The 14,734-nt window shown below is 52.1% G+C and overlaps 1 long non-coding RNA gene across 1 annotated transcript in view; it reads right to left on the bottom strand.

The window, feature by feature from the left end:
- LOC147097347 (uncharacterized) overlaps window positions 1-14,734 on the bottom strand; it is a 66,794-nt gene that overhangs the window by 2,289 nt on the left and 49,771 nt on the right. The window lies entirely within an intron of this gene.

Below are 14,734 nucleotides of genomic sequence, written 5' to 3'. Positions count from 1 at the left end.
TGGCTGCCGCGTTCCCTACATTACAACAGTGACTACACTTTAAAAAGTACTTCATTGGCTGTAAAGCGCTTTGGGACGTCCTGAGGTCGTGAAAGACGCCACGGTCTTTCTTTCTTTCTTTAATCAGTTTGGGTGGTGCATGTCCCTGTCCCTGGTTCATCCCCCCCCACTCCCGCCAGCCATAATTTGCCTTGTAATAGGCAGATAGGGGCTTCGTCCCTCACAAGTTAAACAGGAAACACCCACAATCAGCGGAGAGTTAACCCAACAGTTGCTTTGCTGTTTTACAAGGGGTTATCCCGGTCTCCTGCCAGGATTGTGAAGGGAGGTCGGCAGTACCTCTGAGATTTGCCCCTAAAAGTACATTTGAGTAGTTTGAAATCTGCCGAGAAAACAATCACCCGCATAAATATTTAGTGACCATCCCTCGGGACCTTTTCAGATTGTAAGTCTAATCTTAAATTGTTTTTTTTTGTCTCCTCATGATTTAGTGAGCTGCTTCATAATATTTACCTTTGGCGGTGTTATGACTAATAATATGTGATATTATGGTGCAAACATAATACAAAAATGACAAAGTTAAACGCAATGATGAGAGGATTCATTTTTGAGCACTCAACGAACTGAGTGTGGGAGTGCCAGCCTGCCAGTGCTTATCTCTTGCTTTCCGACAGTTGTTTTCGACAGCTGTGGATGCTATCAAAAGCTCCCAAATTGCAAAATTTATAACACATTTACACTCTGTGTGGCTGTAATAATGGCCCACCACACTGACTAAATATGAAAATGTGCCAGTCATGTCCATTCCAAATTTTTCATAAATATTGGATTGGTTTCCCGTCGCGCTAACTGACATAACCACGGTCTCTGCTACGGAGAGAAAAAAAACGATGTTTATGTGACACTTTAATCACATCTCAGAAATATCTCAAAGCGCTCCATGTACAGTGAATTACTTTGAAGGTCACTGAACGTTGTTATGTAGGTGAATGCAGATTTACAAAAGTAACGGTTTATCCACATCAATCAATTCTGAACCATGCTTGCCAAATTGAAATCGTCAATATTTTGCAAACCTAAATGGTTAAATCCCCTTAGAGTCAAATCTCCTCAGGTGACAAGGGTGGTTGCAGTATTAGGATTCAGGAACATGGACGGCACAAATAGCTATTGTGGGACCGCATCACAATGTTGGATCAGACTTCTGGGGCTAAAAATTGAGTACCGCCCCATTTGAAGGGCGCTAACTTTGCCTAGTGCCCCGGAAACATTAGTGCCCGCGCGCCGGAACTTGAGTGGTTGCGCCGCAAGAGGGAAGCGGGGCGTTACTCAAGAGAAGTGCCGGGCTCTTGGAGCGCAGCCGGCATTCCGCGGTGGGGGGCCATTCAGGAGCCCTGGGACGCCCCGCACCACACCTCGCCTTTAAATTGCACCTCCCCGGCCGCAGGCAGGCCCCCCTGACCCCGTCGGACATAGCGTCCGGCCGTAAGTCAGGGGGCGCTCCCGAAGATCGTGGCCGGGGCGTGAGCGGGGCGCTGCGCACGGCGATGACGTCATCGCCGGTGGCGCAGCGCCGCGGGGCGCTTCCGGTTAGCGCCGCCACTAACCTCCCACTGAATTTCGCGGGAGGTGTGGGCGGCGCTGCGCCCGTGCGCTGGTTGCTTTGCGCCCCGTTAGCGCCCTCTTAGGGAGGCGCAAAGCAACCCAATTTTGCCCCCTTGATATCCAATTAGGAGGACGGTGGGTGCAGCACAGTCAGGGTCTGAGCATTTCGGCAAAAGAAAGTGCCTGCCTCTTTAAGCAGAAAAATGATGGGATGTGGGTGACAAGGACGCTTTTATTGCCTGTTCCTAGTTGCCCCGAGATGGTGGTGGTGGGTCTTCTCCTTGGACCGCCGCAGCCATTTGTGGTGATGGTGCTCCCACACTCATGTTAGCTAGGGAATTCCAAGATACTGACCCACTTGGAGCTGATGCTGCTTCCAAGTCATTGTTGCTCTTGCCCTTGCTTGTTGGCAGAGGTCTCAGGAGACGGAGGAACCCAGGTGTGGCATCTATGTGGAAACATGACAATATCTGCAAACTGGGAGGGACATGTTGCCATCAGTGAATTGTTTGTATGGTCTGCACGACAGCAATGCTGCATCTTGAGTAGGCAAGTGAAGTGTTAACACATCATTTAAAATGTATGATTTGTGGGCATAGGCAATCTATTAAAGCACTGTTATATTAATAGCAGCAACTGATGGAGCAGTGACCTCTGAGCTTTTCTCATAGGAAGCTTTTGAGCTGTGCAGCACTGAATTGTCTATGACTTCTATTATTTCCATTGAGAATGGGTCACCCATCTGTAAAATTAAGTTTATTGCTGGAATAAACCATATTTAAGAATATTTTTAAAATGTAGAAATTGAATCAGCTTTCATACATATTGAACGTTCCAGCCACGTCAACGATAAAGCACGTTTAAGTACCCTGATTTGAATCCATTGGCCTGGATTTTCCATCAAATTAACACCCGTTTTGGGGGGTTCATTTGGGCTGTTAAACAGAGTAAAAAAGGGATTCTCGGGGGGGAAAAATTGGTTTGCGTTGCGCCCCCCGTTAGAGCCCCGACCCTAACCCTAACCCGAGGGAGGCACTAATGGGGCGCAAAGCACCCTAGCGCCCAGGCGCACAGCGCCGCTAACGCCTCCCGCAAAATTACCGCGGTGGTAGCCGGTGGCACTCTGTGGCACTGCGCCTCCGCCGATGACGTCATCGCCGTGCGCAGCGCCCCGACGCAAACTTCGCTCGCACCCCCTGACCTACCGCCGGACGCTGTGTCCGACAGGGTCAGGGCGCCGTGTTTGCAACCGCGCCGGCGCAAATTAAAGGGCAGGTGCCGGGCGGCCATTTTTTTTTGGGGCCTTCTACCAGCACCTGCCTCCTCTCGCCTCCACCTGCGGGGCGCCGGCCGCGATCGGTCAGCCCGGCACTCCTCTTGAGTGCCGGGCTCTTTTGCTGGCACCTCGCTCCCCGGTGGTCCAGCAGGGCCCCGGTGCGCGCTGCTCTAGGCCCCTCCCCTTTAATCAGGGGAGGGAGGCCTGCAGTACCGCGGCGCTACACGCTGACGCACGTGGCGCTGTTGCACGTAGCGCCGCCGTATTGAGTGGTAGCGGCCCAAGAGGGAGGGGGAGCACTTCCAGTAGAGCCCCACATCCTGCTTGGGACGCTACCATTGAATTTCCGGTGCGGGGTGGCGATAATATTTTCAGGGTGCTAAAAGTAGCGCCCTGGTGAAGTTAGCGCCCCAAAGGGGGCACGACCCAATTTTTCCCCCTTAGAGTCCAAAAAAAGTCCCAAAGTGTTCCGCGGCCAATGAAGTACTTTTGAAGTGCCGTCACTGTCGTAAGGTAGGAAAGCTACAAGGTAGACCTGGTATTGATTTCTACATGTTTTTATATTCTTAGATATGGCTTATTCCAGCAACAAAATGAATTTACAGAAAGTTGACCCAATCTTAATGGAAATTGTAGAAGTCATAGAGAATTCAGTGCTGCACACCTGGTACTGGTAATGGCCCAGAAATTCGGGTCTCCACGGGTGAGTATGCACGGGGTACTCACGCGTAGGCCCAACGAAAGTGCCGGTTTCGTGCATGCATTGCGCATGCGCAGGAAACCGGAACTTCCATTCCCCTGAAAGAAGGGGTTCGCAGGTCGAACGCGTGCGCCGGAGAGGCAGCGCGTGCACATCGAACTTACGTTTTTTTTCCAGGGTTCTCCGGGAGGGTAAGTCTCCAGCAGTTACACTTTTAAAAAGCAGGCGCAAGGCCTGCTTTTAACAAGGTAAGTGGTGAATTAATTAAAATTAAAACATTTTTTCCACAGGTTTATTATTTTTAAATACTTTAAAGAAAGGTAAGTTTATTTTTAGCCCCGTTAGAAACTGTAATTAATTCTTTCAAAAATTTAAATTATTGTTTAAAATAGTTATTTCATGTAATTTATCATTATTTTAAAAATGAGATTAAAAAAAAATTATTTGAGGTTTTAGTGATGTTTTGGGGCTTATAGTATTTATAGGTTTGACAGCTTTTCCTGTCAAACTTATGAATGAAGCATTCCCTGCTACCATTGGCTCTCCATGGCCCACGTGATCCCAGGGGACGCATCGAACTAACTGCGCCCCTGGGATACGCGAGCACTGCGCGCCGGCAGTTGGAGGAGGCCCAGGATCGGAATCCCACACGGGCCCACAGCTCAACGGCCGGCGCGCTAGGCAAGTGCAGGCCGGGGGCTTGCACCCGCGGGAAGCCCCCGACCCGAATTTCTGGGCCATTATTCTCTCTGAAGTAGGGGTCGCCAACCCACCAGGATTGCCCTGGAGTCTCCAAGAATGAATGATTCATCTGCTGGGAGCAAAATCCGGGAGAAAAAAAATCATAGGGGCCTTAAAAGAAAAATCATTTTCTTTCAACACTAGTTATAAAAATGGAAACGAAAAGGCTGTTTGACAGTCAATCGGGTAATGAAGAGTCTGTTGGCTTTCCGGTTGGCGAGGGAAGGCATTGTCTCATGAGAAGGAACATGTCCGACCAGTGGGTTAAGCGTGGGGGCGCGTGCGGTTGTTGGAGGGAGGAGGTCATGTGATGACGCCTCCAGGAATACCTCCAGCTAGAGTTGGCAACCCTGACTCTGAAGTGATTTGTTGGCCCACCATTCTGAAGCTGCTGACCCCATCACTGCAAATACAGTACTGTTAAATATTTACCCAGGAAAACTAATGAAGCCAGTTCTAAGGCCTCCCAGGCCCACAGGAAAATGGTGCTTAAAATTTTCCCTGCAGAGGGGCAGCTCTCCCCTCTTCGCCATTCCTCTGTTGGTGCATTTGAGCGGTAATCCCTCCACGGCCTCGCCCGCTCCCTATCTCTGTAATCTCCTTCAGCCCCACAACCCCCCGAGATATCTGCGCTCCTCTAATTCTGCCCTCTTGAGCATCCCTGATTATAATCGTTCAACCATTGGTGGCCGTGCCTTCTGTTGGCTGGGCCCTAAGCTCTGGAATTCCCTGCCTGAACCTCTCCGCCTCGCTACCTCTCTTTCCTCCTTTAAGACGCTCCTTAAAACCTATCGCTTTGACCAAGCTTTTGGTCACCTGCCCTAATTTATCCTTATGTGGATCGGTGTCAAATTTGTTCTCTTAAAATAATCCTGTACAGCACCTTGGGATGTTTTACTACATTAAAGGCGCTATATAACTACAAGCTGTTGTTTTTGTTGTTGTCAAACTCGAAGTCAAAAGCTGTACAGCAATGTTTCCATTTGTTCATTTAATTCTTGACAGTGCACAGAAAAATGCTTAAAGTCGCACACAGCATTGCTCAGTGAGGAGCTGGGAGCGTGACTTCAAGCCATCCCATAGTGCTTTACAGCCAATTAAGTACTTTGGGGGCGAAATTGGGTGCCTTTACGACCGGGCGCGGCGCTGTCATTGACTCCCGCCATACCCGGCCGGAGTTTTGCCGCGGCGCTACGGCATTGCGCCCCGTTCTCCTTTGCCCAGAGATCGTGACGGAATCGCCCCGGACACAAAATTGACTTCCACCCCCTGCAGCGGCGCCGGTCGAAAACACCGACAGCTGCAGGAGGCGTACATCGGACGGACGGACGCTTCCGGGGGCCGATGATTAAAGGCGAGGTGGCCGAGGTAAGCATAACATAGAAACATCGAAACATAGAAGATAGGAGCGGGAGTAGGCCATTCGGCCCCTCGAGCCTGCTCCGCCATTCAATGAGATCATGGCTGATCATCCAAATTCAGTACCCTGTCCCTGCTTTCTCCCCATATCCCTTGATCCCTTTAGCCTTAAGAAATATATTTAACTCCTTCTTGAATATATTTAATGAATTGGCCTCAACTGCCTTCTGTGGTAGAGAATTCCACAGGTTCACCACTCTCTGGGTGAAGAAATTCCTCCTCATTTCTGTCCTAAATGGCTTACCCCTTATCCTTACTTACCTTTCTTGTTCCAGTTTTTTTCGCGGGTTCCTGCCCGCGATCGATCAGCCCGGCTCTCAGCTTGAGTTCCGGGCTGATCACGCGGGATCGCGGCTGCCTTGGTGGTCCAGGTCGGCACTTTTTCTATTGCGGAGCCTGCAGCGATGGCCCTTCCCTTTAAGGGAGGGAAGGAGCCTTTGAATGCGGCGGCGCTGCACGGCCCAGTGTGCAGCGCTGCTGAAGCCTCCGCCCCGCCCGCTGCCGATGGTGCTCCTTGATTTAGTGCTCCACTTCTTGGAGCTCAAACGGCGAATTTTTCAAACGTTTGAAATCGCTAGCGCCTGGCGCAAACTTTGCGACCCAAGAGGGGCAACAGTGAAATTCTCCCCCTTTATTTTTTGAAGTGTAGTCACCGTTGTAAAGTAGGAAAAGCGGCAGCCAATTTGCACACAGCAAGATCCCACAAACAGCAGTGCGATAATGACCGGATAATCTCTTTTAGTGATACTGGATGAGGGATAAATATTGGCCAGGAGAACTCTCCTGCTCTTCTTTGAAATAGTGCCTTGGGATCTTTTACGTCCACCTGAGAGGGTAGACAGGGCCTCGGTTTAACATCTCATCCGAAAGACAGCACCTCCAGCAGTGCAGCACTCCCTCGGTACTGCACTGGGAGTGTCAGCCTAGATTGTTTTTGTGCTGAAGTCTGTGGAGCGGGACTCGAACCCACGACCTTCTGACTCAGAAGCAAGAGATTGCAACCCACTGAGCCACATGATGACGCTTGCTTCCAGCTGAGCAATTCTTTGCTATGACATCTATCGTATTTGTCTTCTGATGGACGATCCCAAGACAGCTAAAAATCACACCCTTAGCACGAGTTACCTCGGGGCTTTAATAAATAAGATTTAAAGTGCTCTGCGATTGCCATAAAATGTGACTGCTGCTGCTGTGGCCAAATGATGCTCGTCCCTTCACCAGAAGAGGGAGTTCTTCACTCAATTCAGTGAAATACTTAATAATAATTCTTATTATTTATGAACATCCTATCTACAGCATGGTAGGTTTGTAAAATTGGGTGGATCAATCTCATTCTTAAATCTGATTTTTTTTAAACTAGAATTTGTTTTCTTTTGATCCAATGAAACCACATTTATTTTCGTCAATCGACAGTGGAGAAGGTTTCTTCTGGTGTTCGCTTTTGTTTCCTCCCCGTTTTCTAACCTCCTGCTGCAGCCGTTTGTCACCTCACTCCAGGCAGCCTTCTTTTCTTGTGTGGGCCATGGTGAGTGCTGACAGGCTATTCGACGGTGGAGTGCCAAGCCCAATCTTGCCCTCACCCTAACCCTGAAGGCACCCACACAGTGGACATCAGAAACCGCAGCTCATTGTTCCATCTCAAAGTCAGGAGTGTGATGGAATACTCTCCACTTGCCTGGATGAGTGCGGCTCCAACAACACTCAAGAAGCTCGACACCATCCAGGACAAAGCAGCCCCGCTTGATTGGCACCCCATCCACCACCTCAAACATTCACTCCCTCCACCACCGGCGCACCGTGGCTGCAGTGTGTACCATCTACAAGATGCACTGCAGCAACTCGCCAAGGCTTCTTCGGCAGCACCTCCCAAATCCGCGACCTCTTCCACCTAGAAGGACAAGGGCAGCTATTATGTCCGTGTATAATTGAGACACGGACTGCAGGAGTTGGTTATAACAGGTCTTTACTGAGTGGAGACAACCTGGAACTACTATGCAAAAGTTACTACACAGGCTTATATACAGGGGTGGTCACTACTGGTACTGCAGTATACAGCGTCTGCAGAATATAGTTCCTTCTGCAAAGTACATACACTACAGCAGCAGGCGCATGGGAACACCACCACCTCCAAGTTCCCCTCCAAGTCACACACCATCCTGACTTGGAAGTATATCGCCGATCCTTCATTGTTGCTGGGTCAAAATCCGGGAACTCCCTCCCTAACAGCACTGTGGGAGCACCTTCACCACACGGACTGCAGTGGTTCAAGAAGGCGGCTCACCACCACCTTCTCAAGGGCAATTAGGGATGGGCAATAAATGCTGGCCTTGCCAGCGATGCCCACATCCCATAAAAATGAATTTTTAAAAACCCAGCAGCAGTAAGGCTGGTTTTGCACCCATGATGCAGCCATGGTGTCAGCTGTGGGTCAGTGAGTCGCCCTCTCACCTCTGAATCGGAGGATCGTGGGTTGAAGTCCCACTCCAGAGACTTGAGCACTGGTTGATTTTCCCAGTGCAGTACTGAGGGAGTGCTGCACTGTTGGAGATGCCGTCTTTCGGATGAGATGTTAACCCGTCTGCTCTGCCGGGTGGACGTAAAGGATCCCACGGCACCATTTCAAAAAAGAGCAGGGGACTTCTCCCTGGTGTCGTGGCCAATGTTTATCCCTCAACCAACACTTACAACAGATTCCGATAGCAAAATACTGCGGATGCTGGAAATCCGAAATAACAACAGAAAATGCTGGAAAAACTCAGCAGGCCAGGGCAACATCCGTGGAGAGAGAAATTAGAGTCAACGTTTCAGGTCAAAACCCTTTTGATAAAGAGTCTTGATAAAGGGTTTTGACCCAAAACGTTGACTCTAATTTCTCTCCACGGATGTTGCCTGGCCTTACAACAGATTATCTGGTCATTTATCTCATTGTTGTTTGTGTGCAAATTGGCTGCCACGTTTCCTACATTACAACAGCGACTACGATTCAAAAGTATTTCATTGGCTGTAAAGCACTTTGGGACGTCCTGAGGTTGTGAAAGGTGCTATAGAAATGCAAGTTAATTCATTCATTCAACCTTACTACTGCTGAGGTCCACCTAATCCATATACAAATAAGGGATTGTAGCTGAAACTTTTCCCCTGGTGCGATGCTGCATTGTGCTATCTCTTTACCCAACAGACCATCAAGGGTTCTGACTTCTTTTTCTTCATTGTCAGTTCCAACACCCCGGCACAATTATGTCCACACACAGTGGAGAGTAATGTGCACAGAAAGTCACCAGTAGCTTGTACCCGGTTCTTGCACGAAGGATTTTCCCCCACCCTCCCCTTGCCAACCCGTTGAAGAGCAATATCTACTCCCCAATGCCTTCAAGATAGGGGTCAAAGGGGGAAAAATTCAGTTGTTTGCGCCTCCCGTTAGCGCCTTAAGAGGGCGCTAATGGGGCGCAAAGCAACTCGCGCCCGGGCGCGGCGATGTTTGCGCCACTCACAAAATTAACTAGACATTTTGCGGTGGCGCTAAACACTACCGCCATGATCTCCTGCGCCTGCAGATCATGACGTCAGTCGAGTGCGCAACGCCCCGTTAGCGCCCCGGACCGGATATTGAGTGGCGCCCCCTGCCTTACCGCCTGCCGCTAGCAACGACAGGTTGAGGGGAGCGTCTTGCAGTCAAAAAGGGACTGGGGGAGCGCTATTTACAGGCAACCGCTTCCTGCCTTTTTTTGTCGGTGACATTTTTGCACCACGCATTCTGAGAGAGAGAGAGAGACTTCTGGAGAGATTCAACGCTGTGTGAAGGAGTTTTGAGTACTGAGCAGCACTTTGCAGGTTCATTTTGATTTGCCCTTCCTTGCTTCGCCAGCGCTCTGAGGTAGCGCCTCGCTCCTCGGCCTTTGCGCCTTAAGACAGGTGTGAAGCGCCTGATTTAGCGCTCCAATCATCTCCAGGGCCGATGAAAGCCAAGTTTGCCATCGGAGGCGATAATTAGCGCCAGGCGCAAAACTTTGCGCACGGCCGATAATGGCGCCCCAAACGGGGCGATACTGAATTTTTCCCCCATAGAGTCATAATGGCACAGAAGGAGGCTATTTGGCCCATCAAGTCTGTGCCGGCTCTCTGTGGAGCAATCCAGTCAGTCCCATTCCCCCGCTCTATCCCCGTAGCCCTGCAAGTTTATTTCCCTCAAGTGCCTATCCAGTCTCCCCTTGAAAACATTGAGTGTGTCCGCTTCCACCACTTCCGTCGGCAGCGAGTTCCAAGTCCTCACCACTCGCTGCGTAAAAAAGTTTTTCCTCACATCCCCCCTGTATTTCTTGCCCCAAACCTTAAATCTTGTACCTTGTACCATCAACTATGAGGAGTGAAAATCTGAAGATGAGGGGAAATCTCCAGGTGTGGCTAAGTTTTTCTTCTCTCAAGCCTATTTTAAGAAGAACACCATTTAAAGGGGGTAATTCCCGTTATACGTATTGGAAAATGGCGGCTGGGCTGCCAGCCATTTTCCAATGCCCGCCGTTGACTGGCAAGGACCCCTGTTGGCGAGGCACATTGTATAATTACCTCATAGCGCTTTCAGCTGAATTTTGAACACCGAACCAGACTCTGCATCTCTGGAATGAATAAAGACTGTAAATAATTGTCCTGAAATTGCGGTCGGAGGATTCCCACGGGTGAATGCCTCCGACCCACAAGAAAACGCCGCACCTACCTGGTGCCACCGTATCTTCGGACTCTTGCGCTCCTGGGCCTGCGGGCGTATGCCAGCGTAAAGGCCCACGTATCCCAGGGGCACTCGCGGTTCGCAAGCATCCCTGGGGTCACATGGGCCGGCCCAACCAATGAAAAACGGGGATTCCCATTATGCTTATGCGGATTCCATTTATGTACGGAATCACCGTAAGCTTATTAGGAATGACATAAAATAGACATTTTCACAAAACCTAAATAAAAATAAATCATCACATATTTAAAATGAATTAAAATACCATTTCATTAAACATTATAAACAATTTCAAAAATAAATGTAAACATTTTTCAAGGGGCCATAAATAACCTAAACTAACTTTGAAGGTTTTTGAATGTTTAAATGATTTAAAATTGAATTTTAATATTTATTTAAACCCTTAAGCTGGTAAAAGAAGGCCCTATGCTTGCTTTTACCAGGCGTAAGGGTTTTGTGGGCATTCGCTGGGCAGTAGCTGGGCAAATAGCCCGACTCTCCGCCAGCGAATGTCCATTTCCTGCGAGTGCGTACGATCTGTCGAGCTGAAACTTCATTGCGTGTGGAAATCCGGAGCTTGCGGGGCACTTACGGCTGTGCAGGCTGTGCATATGCCGTCATAGGCCCCTGGAAAATCTGGGCCCTTACTTTGTTTTTTCTGCATTACTCTGACCTGAACAGAATTCTGGGCAGAACACTTGGAAAAAGACATGACGTTTTGTGGCTGATTCGTGTGAAGAACTGGGATTGTCAGCAATTATTCTGCCTTGCGAGGTGTTTCCTGCAAGAAGCCACAGCCTCGGTAAGTATTCTGGAATAATGGCGAAGAGGCAGCCTCGGTGACAGCGCATTTGAATCTTGTTCTCTCTGCACTTTACACCTGGAAAAGGAGCGTAAGTAGTTACGAAGCTGGGACATCACCTGGCTTGAAATAGAGTGTGACGGTGTAGCGGTTATGACTGAACTAGTAATCCATTGGTTGCAAGTTTAAATCCCTCAATGGTATTTTATGAAAAAGAGAAAGAAAGACTTGCATTTATATAGCGCCTTTCACGACCACCGGATGTCTCAAAGCGCTTTACAGCCAATGAAGTACTTTTGAAGTGTAGTCACTGTTGTAATGAGGGAAACGTGGCAACCAATTTGCGCACAGCAAGCTCCTGCAAGCAGCAATGTGATAATGACCAGATAATCTGCTTTAGTGATGTTGATTGAGGGATAAATATTGGAATCATAAAATCAACAGGACACCGGTGAAAACTCCCCTGCTCTTCTTCGAAAGAATGCCATGGGATCTTTTATGCCCACCTGAGAGAGCAGATGGGACCTTGGTTTAACCTTGGTCTGCTCTCCCCGGGGTCTGTGATAGACACAGTGGGGCCGGTCTGCTCTCCCGGGGCCTGTGATACAGACACAGTGGGGCCGGTCTGCTCTCCCCGGGGTCTGTGATACAGACACAGTGGGGCCGGTCTGCTCTCCCCGGGGTCTGTGATACACACACAGTGGGGCCGGTCTGCTCTCCCCGGGGTCTGTGATAGACACAGTGGGGCCGGTCTGCTCTCCCCGGGGTCTGTGATAGACACAGTGGGGCCGGTCTGCTCTCCCCGGGGTCTGTGATAGACACAGTGGGGCCGGTCTGCTCTCCCCGGGGTCTGTGATAGACACAGTGGGGCCGGTCTGCTCTCCCCGGGGTCTGTGATAGACACAGTGGGGCCGGTCTGCTCTCCCCGGGGTCTGTGATACAGACACAGTGGGGCCGGTCTGCTCTCCCCGGGGTCTGTGATACAGACACAGTGGGGCCGGTCTGCTCTCCCCGAGGTCTGTCATAGACACAGTGAGGCCGGTCTGCTCTCCCCCGGGGTCTGTGATAGACACAGTGAGGCCGGACTGCTCTCCCCGGGGTCTGTGATACAGACACAGTGGGGCCAGTCTGCTCTCCCCGGGGTCTGTGATACAGACACAGTGGGGCCGGTCTGCTCTCCCCGGGGTCTGTGATACAGACACAGTGGGGCCGGTCTGCTCTCCCCGGGGTCTGTGATACAGACACAGTGGGGCCGGTCTGCTCTCCCCGGGGTCTGTGATACAGACACCGTGAGGCCGGTCTGCTCTCCCCGGGGTCTGTGATACAGACACAGTGGGGCCAGTCTGCTCTCCCCGGGATCTGTGATACAAACACAGCAGGGCCAGTCTGCTCTCCCCCGGGGTCTGTGATACACACACAGTGGGGCCGGTCTGCTCTCCCCGGGGTGTGTGATACAGACACAGTGGGGCCGGTCTGCTCTCCCCGGGGTCTGTGATACAGACACAGTGGGGCCGGTCTGCTCTCCCCGGGGTCTGTGATAGACACAGTGGGGCCGGTCTGCTCTCCCCGGGGTCTGTGATACACACACAGTGGGGCCGGTCTGCTCTCCCCGGGGTCTGTGATACAGACACAGTGGGGCCGGTCTGCTCTCCCCGGGGTCTGTGATACACACACAGTGGGGCCAGTCTGCTCTCCCCGGGGTCTGTGATACACACACAGTGAGGCCGGTCTGCTCTCCCCGGGGTCTGCGATACACAGACACTGGGGCCAGTCTGCTCTCCCCGGGGTCTGTGATAGTCACAGTGGGGCCAGTCTGCTCTCCCCGGGGTCTGTGATACAGACACAGTGGGGCCAGTCTGCTCTCCCCGGGGTCTGTGATACAGACACAGTGAGGCCGGACTGCTCTCCCCGGGGTCTGTGATACAGACACAGTGGGGCCAGTCTGCTCTCCCCGGGGTCTGTGATACAGACACAGTGGGGCCGGTCTGCTCTCCCCGGGGTCTGTGATACAGACACAGTGGGGCCGGTCTGCTCTCCCCGGGGTCTGTGATACAGACACAGTGGGGCCGGTCTGCTCTCCCCGGGGTCTGTGATACAAACACCGTGAGGCCGGTCTGCTCTCCCCGGGGTCTGTGATACAGACACAGTGGGGCCGGTCTGCTCTCCCCGGGATCTGTGATACAAACACAGCGGGGCAGGTCTGCTCTCCCCCGGGGTCTGTGATACACACACAGTGGGGCCGCTCTGCTCTCCCCGGGGTCTGTGATACACACACAGTGGGGCCGGTCTGCTCTCCCTGGGGTCTGTGATACAGACACAGTGAGGCCGGTCTGCTCTCCCCCGGGGTCTGTGATAGACACACAGTGAGGCCGGTCGGCTCTCCTCGGGGTCTGTGATACAGACACAGTGGGGCCGGTCTGCTCTCCCCGGGGTCTGTGATAGACACACAGTGAGGCCGGTCTGCTCTCCCCGGGGTCTGTGATACAGACACAGTGAGGCTGGTCTGTTCTCCCCGGGGTCTGTGATACAGACACAGTGAGGCCGGTCTGCTCTCCCCGGGGTCTGTGATACAGACACAGTGAGGCTGGTCTGCTCTCCCCCGGGGTCTGTGATACACACACAGTGGGGCCGGTCTGCTCACCCTGGGGTCTGTGATACAGACACAGTGGGGCCGGTCTGCTCTCCCCGGGGTCTGTGATACAGACACAGTGGGGCCGGTCTGCTCTCCCCAGGGTCTGTGATACAGACACAGTGAGGCCGGTTTGCTCTCACCGGGGCCTGTGATACAGGCACAGTGAGGCCGGTCTGCTCTCCCCGGGGTCTGTGATACAGACACAGTGGGGCCGGTCTGCTCTCCCCAGGGTCTGTGATACAGACACAGTGGGGCCGGTCTGCTCTCACCGGGGTCTGTGATACAGACACAGTGGGGCCGGTCTACTCTCCCCGGGATCTGTGATACAGACACAGTGGGGCCGGTCTGCTCTCCCCGGGGTCTGTGATACACACACAGTGGGGCCGGTCTGCTCTCCCCCGGGGTCTGTGATACACACACAGTGGGGCCGGTCTGCTCTCCCCGGGGTCTGTGATACAGACACAGTGAGGCCGGTCTGCTCTCCCCGGGGTCTGTGATACAGACACAGTGAGGCCGGTCTCCTCTGCCCGGGGTCTGTGATACACACACAGTGGGGCCGGTCTGCTCTACCCGGGGTCTGTGATACAGACACAGTGAGGCCGGTCTGCGCTCCCCGGGGTCTGTGATACACACACAGTGGGGCCGGTCTGCTCTCCCCGGGGTCTGTGATACAGACATAGTGGGGCCGGTCTGCTCTCCCCGGGGTCTGTGATACAGACACAGTGGGGCCGGTCTGCTCTCCCCGGGGTCTGTGATACACACACAGTGGGGCCGGTCTGCTCTCCCCGGGGTCTGTGATACAGACACAGTGGGGCCGGTCTGCTCTCCCCGGGGTC

The sequence above is a fragment of the Somniosus microcephalus genome, chromosome 32 (genome assembly GCF_052327205.1).
Source record: "Somniosus microcephalus isolate GS21.2 chromosome 32, FLI_Smic_1.0, whole genome shotgun sequence".
NCBI lineage: Eukaryota > Metazoa > Chordata > Chondrichthyes > Squaliformes > Somniosidae > Somniosus > Somniosus microcephalus.
The sequence above is the reverse complement of the archived record's forward strand: the minus strand, read 5'-3'. Positions and strand labels throughout refer to the sequence as shown.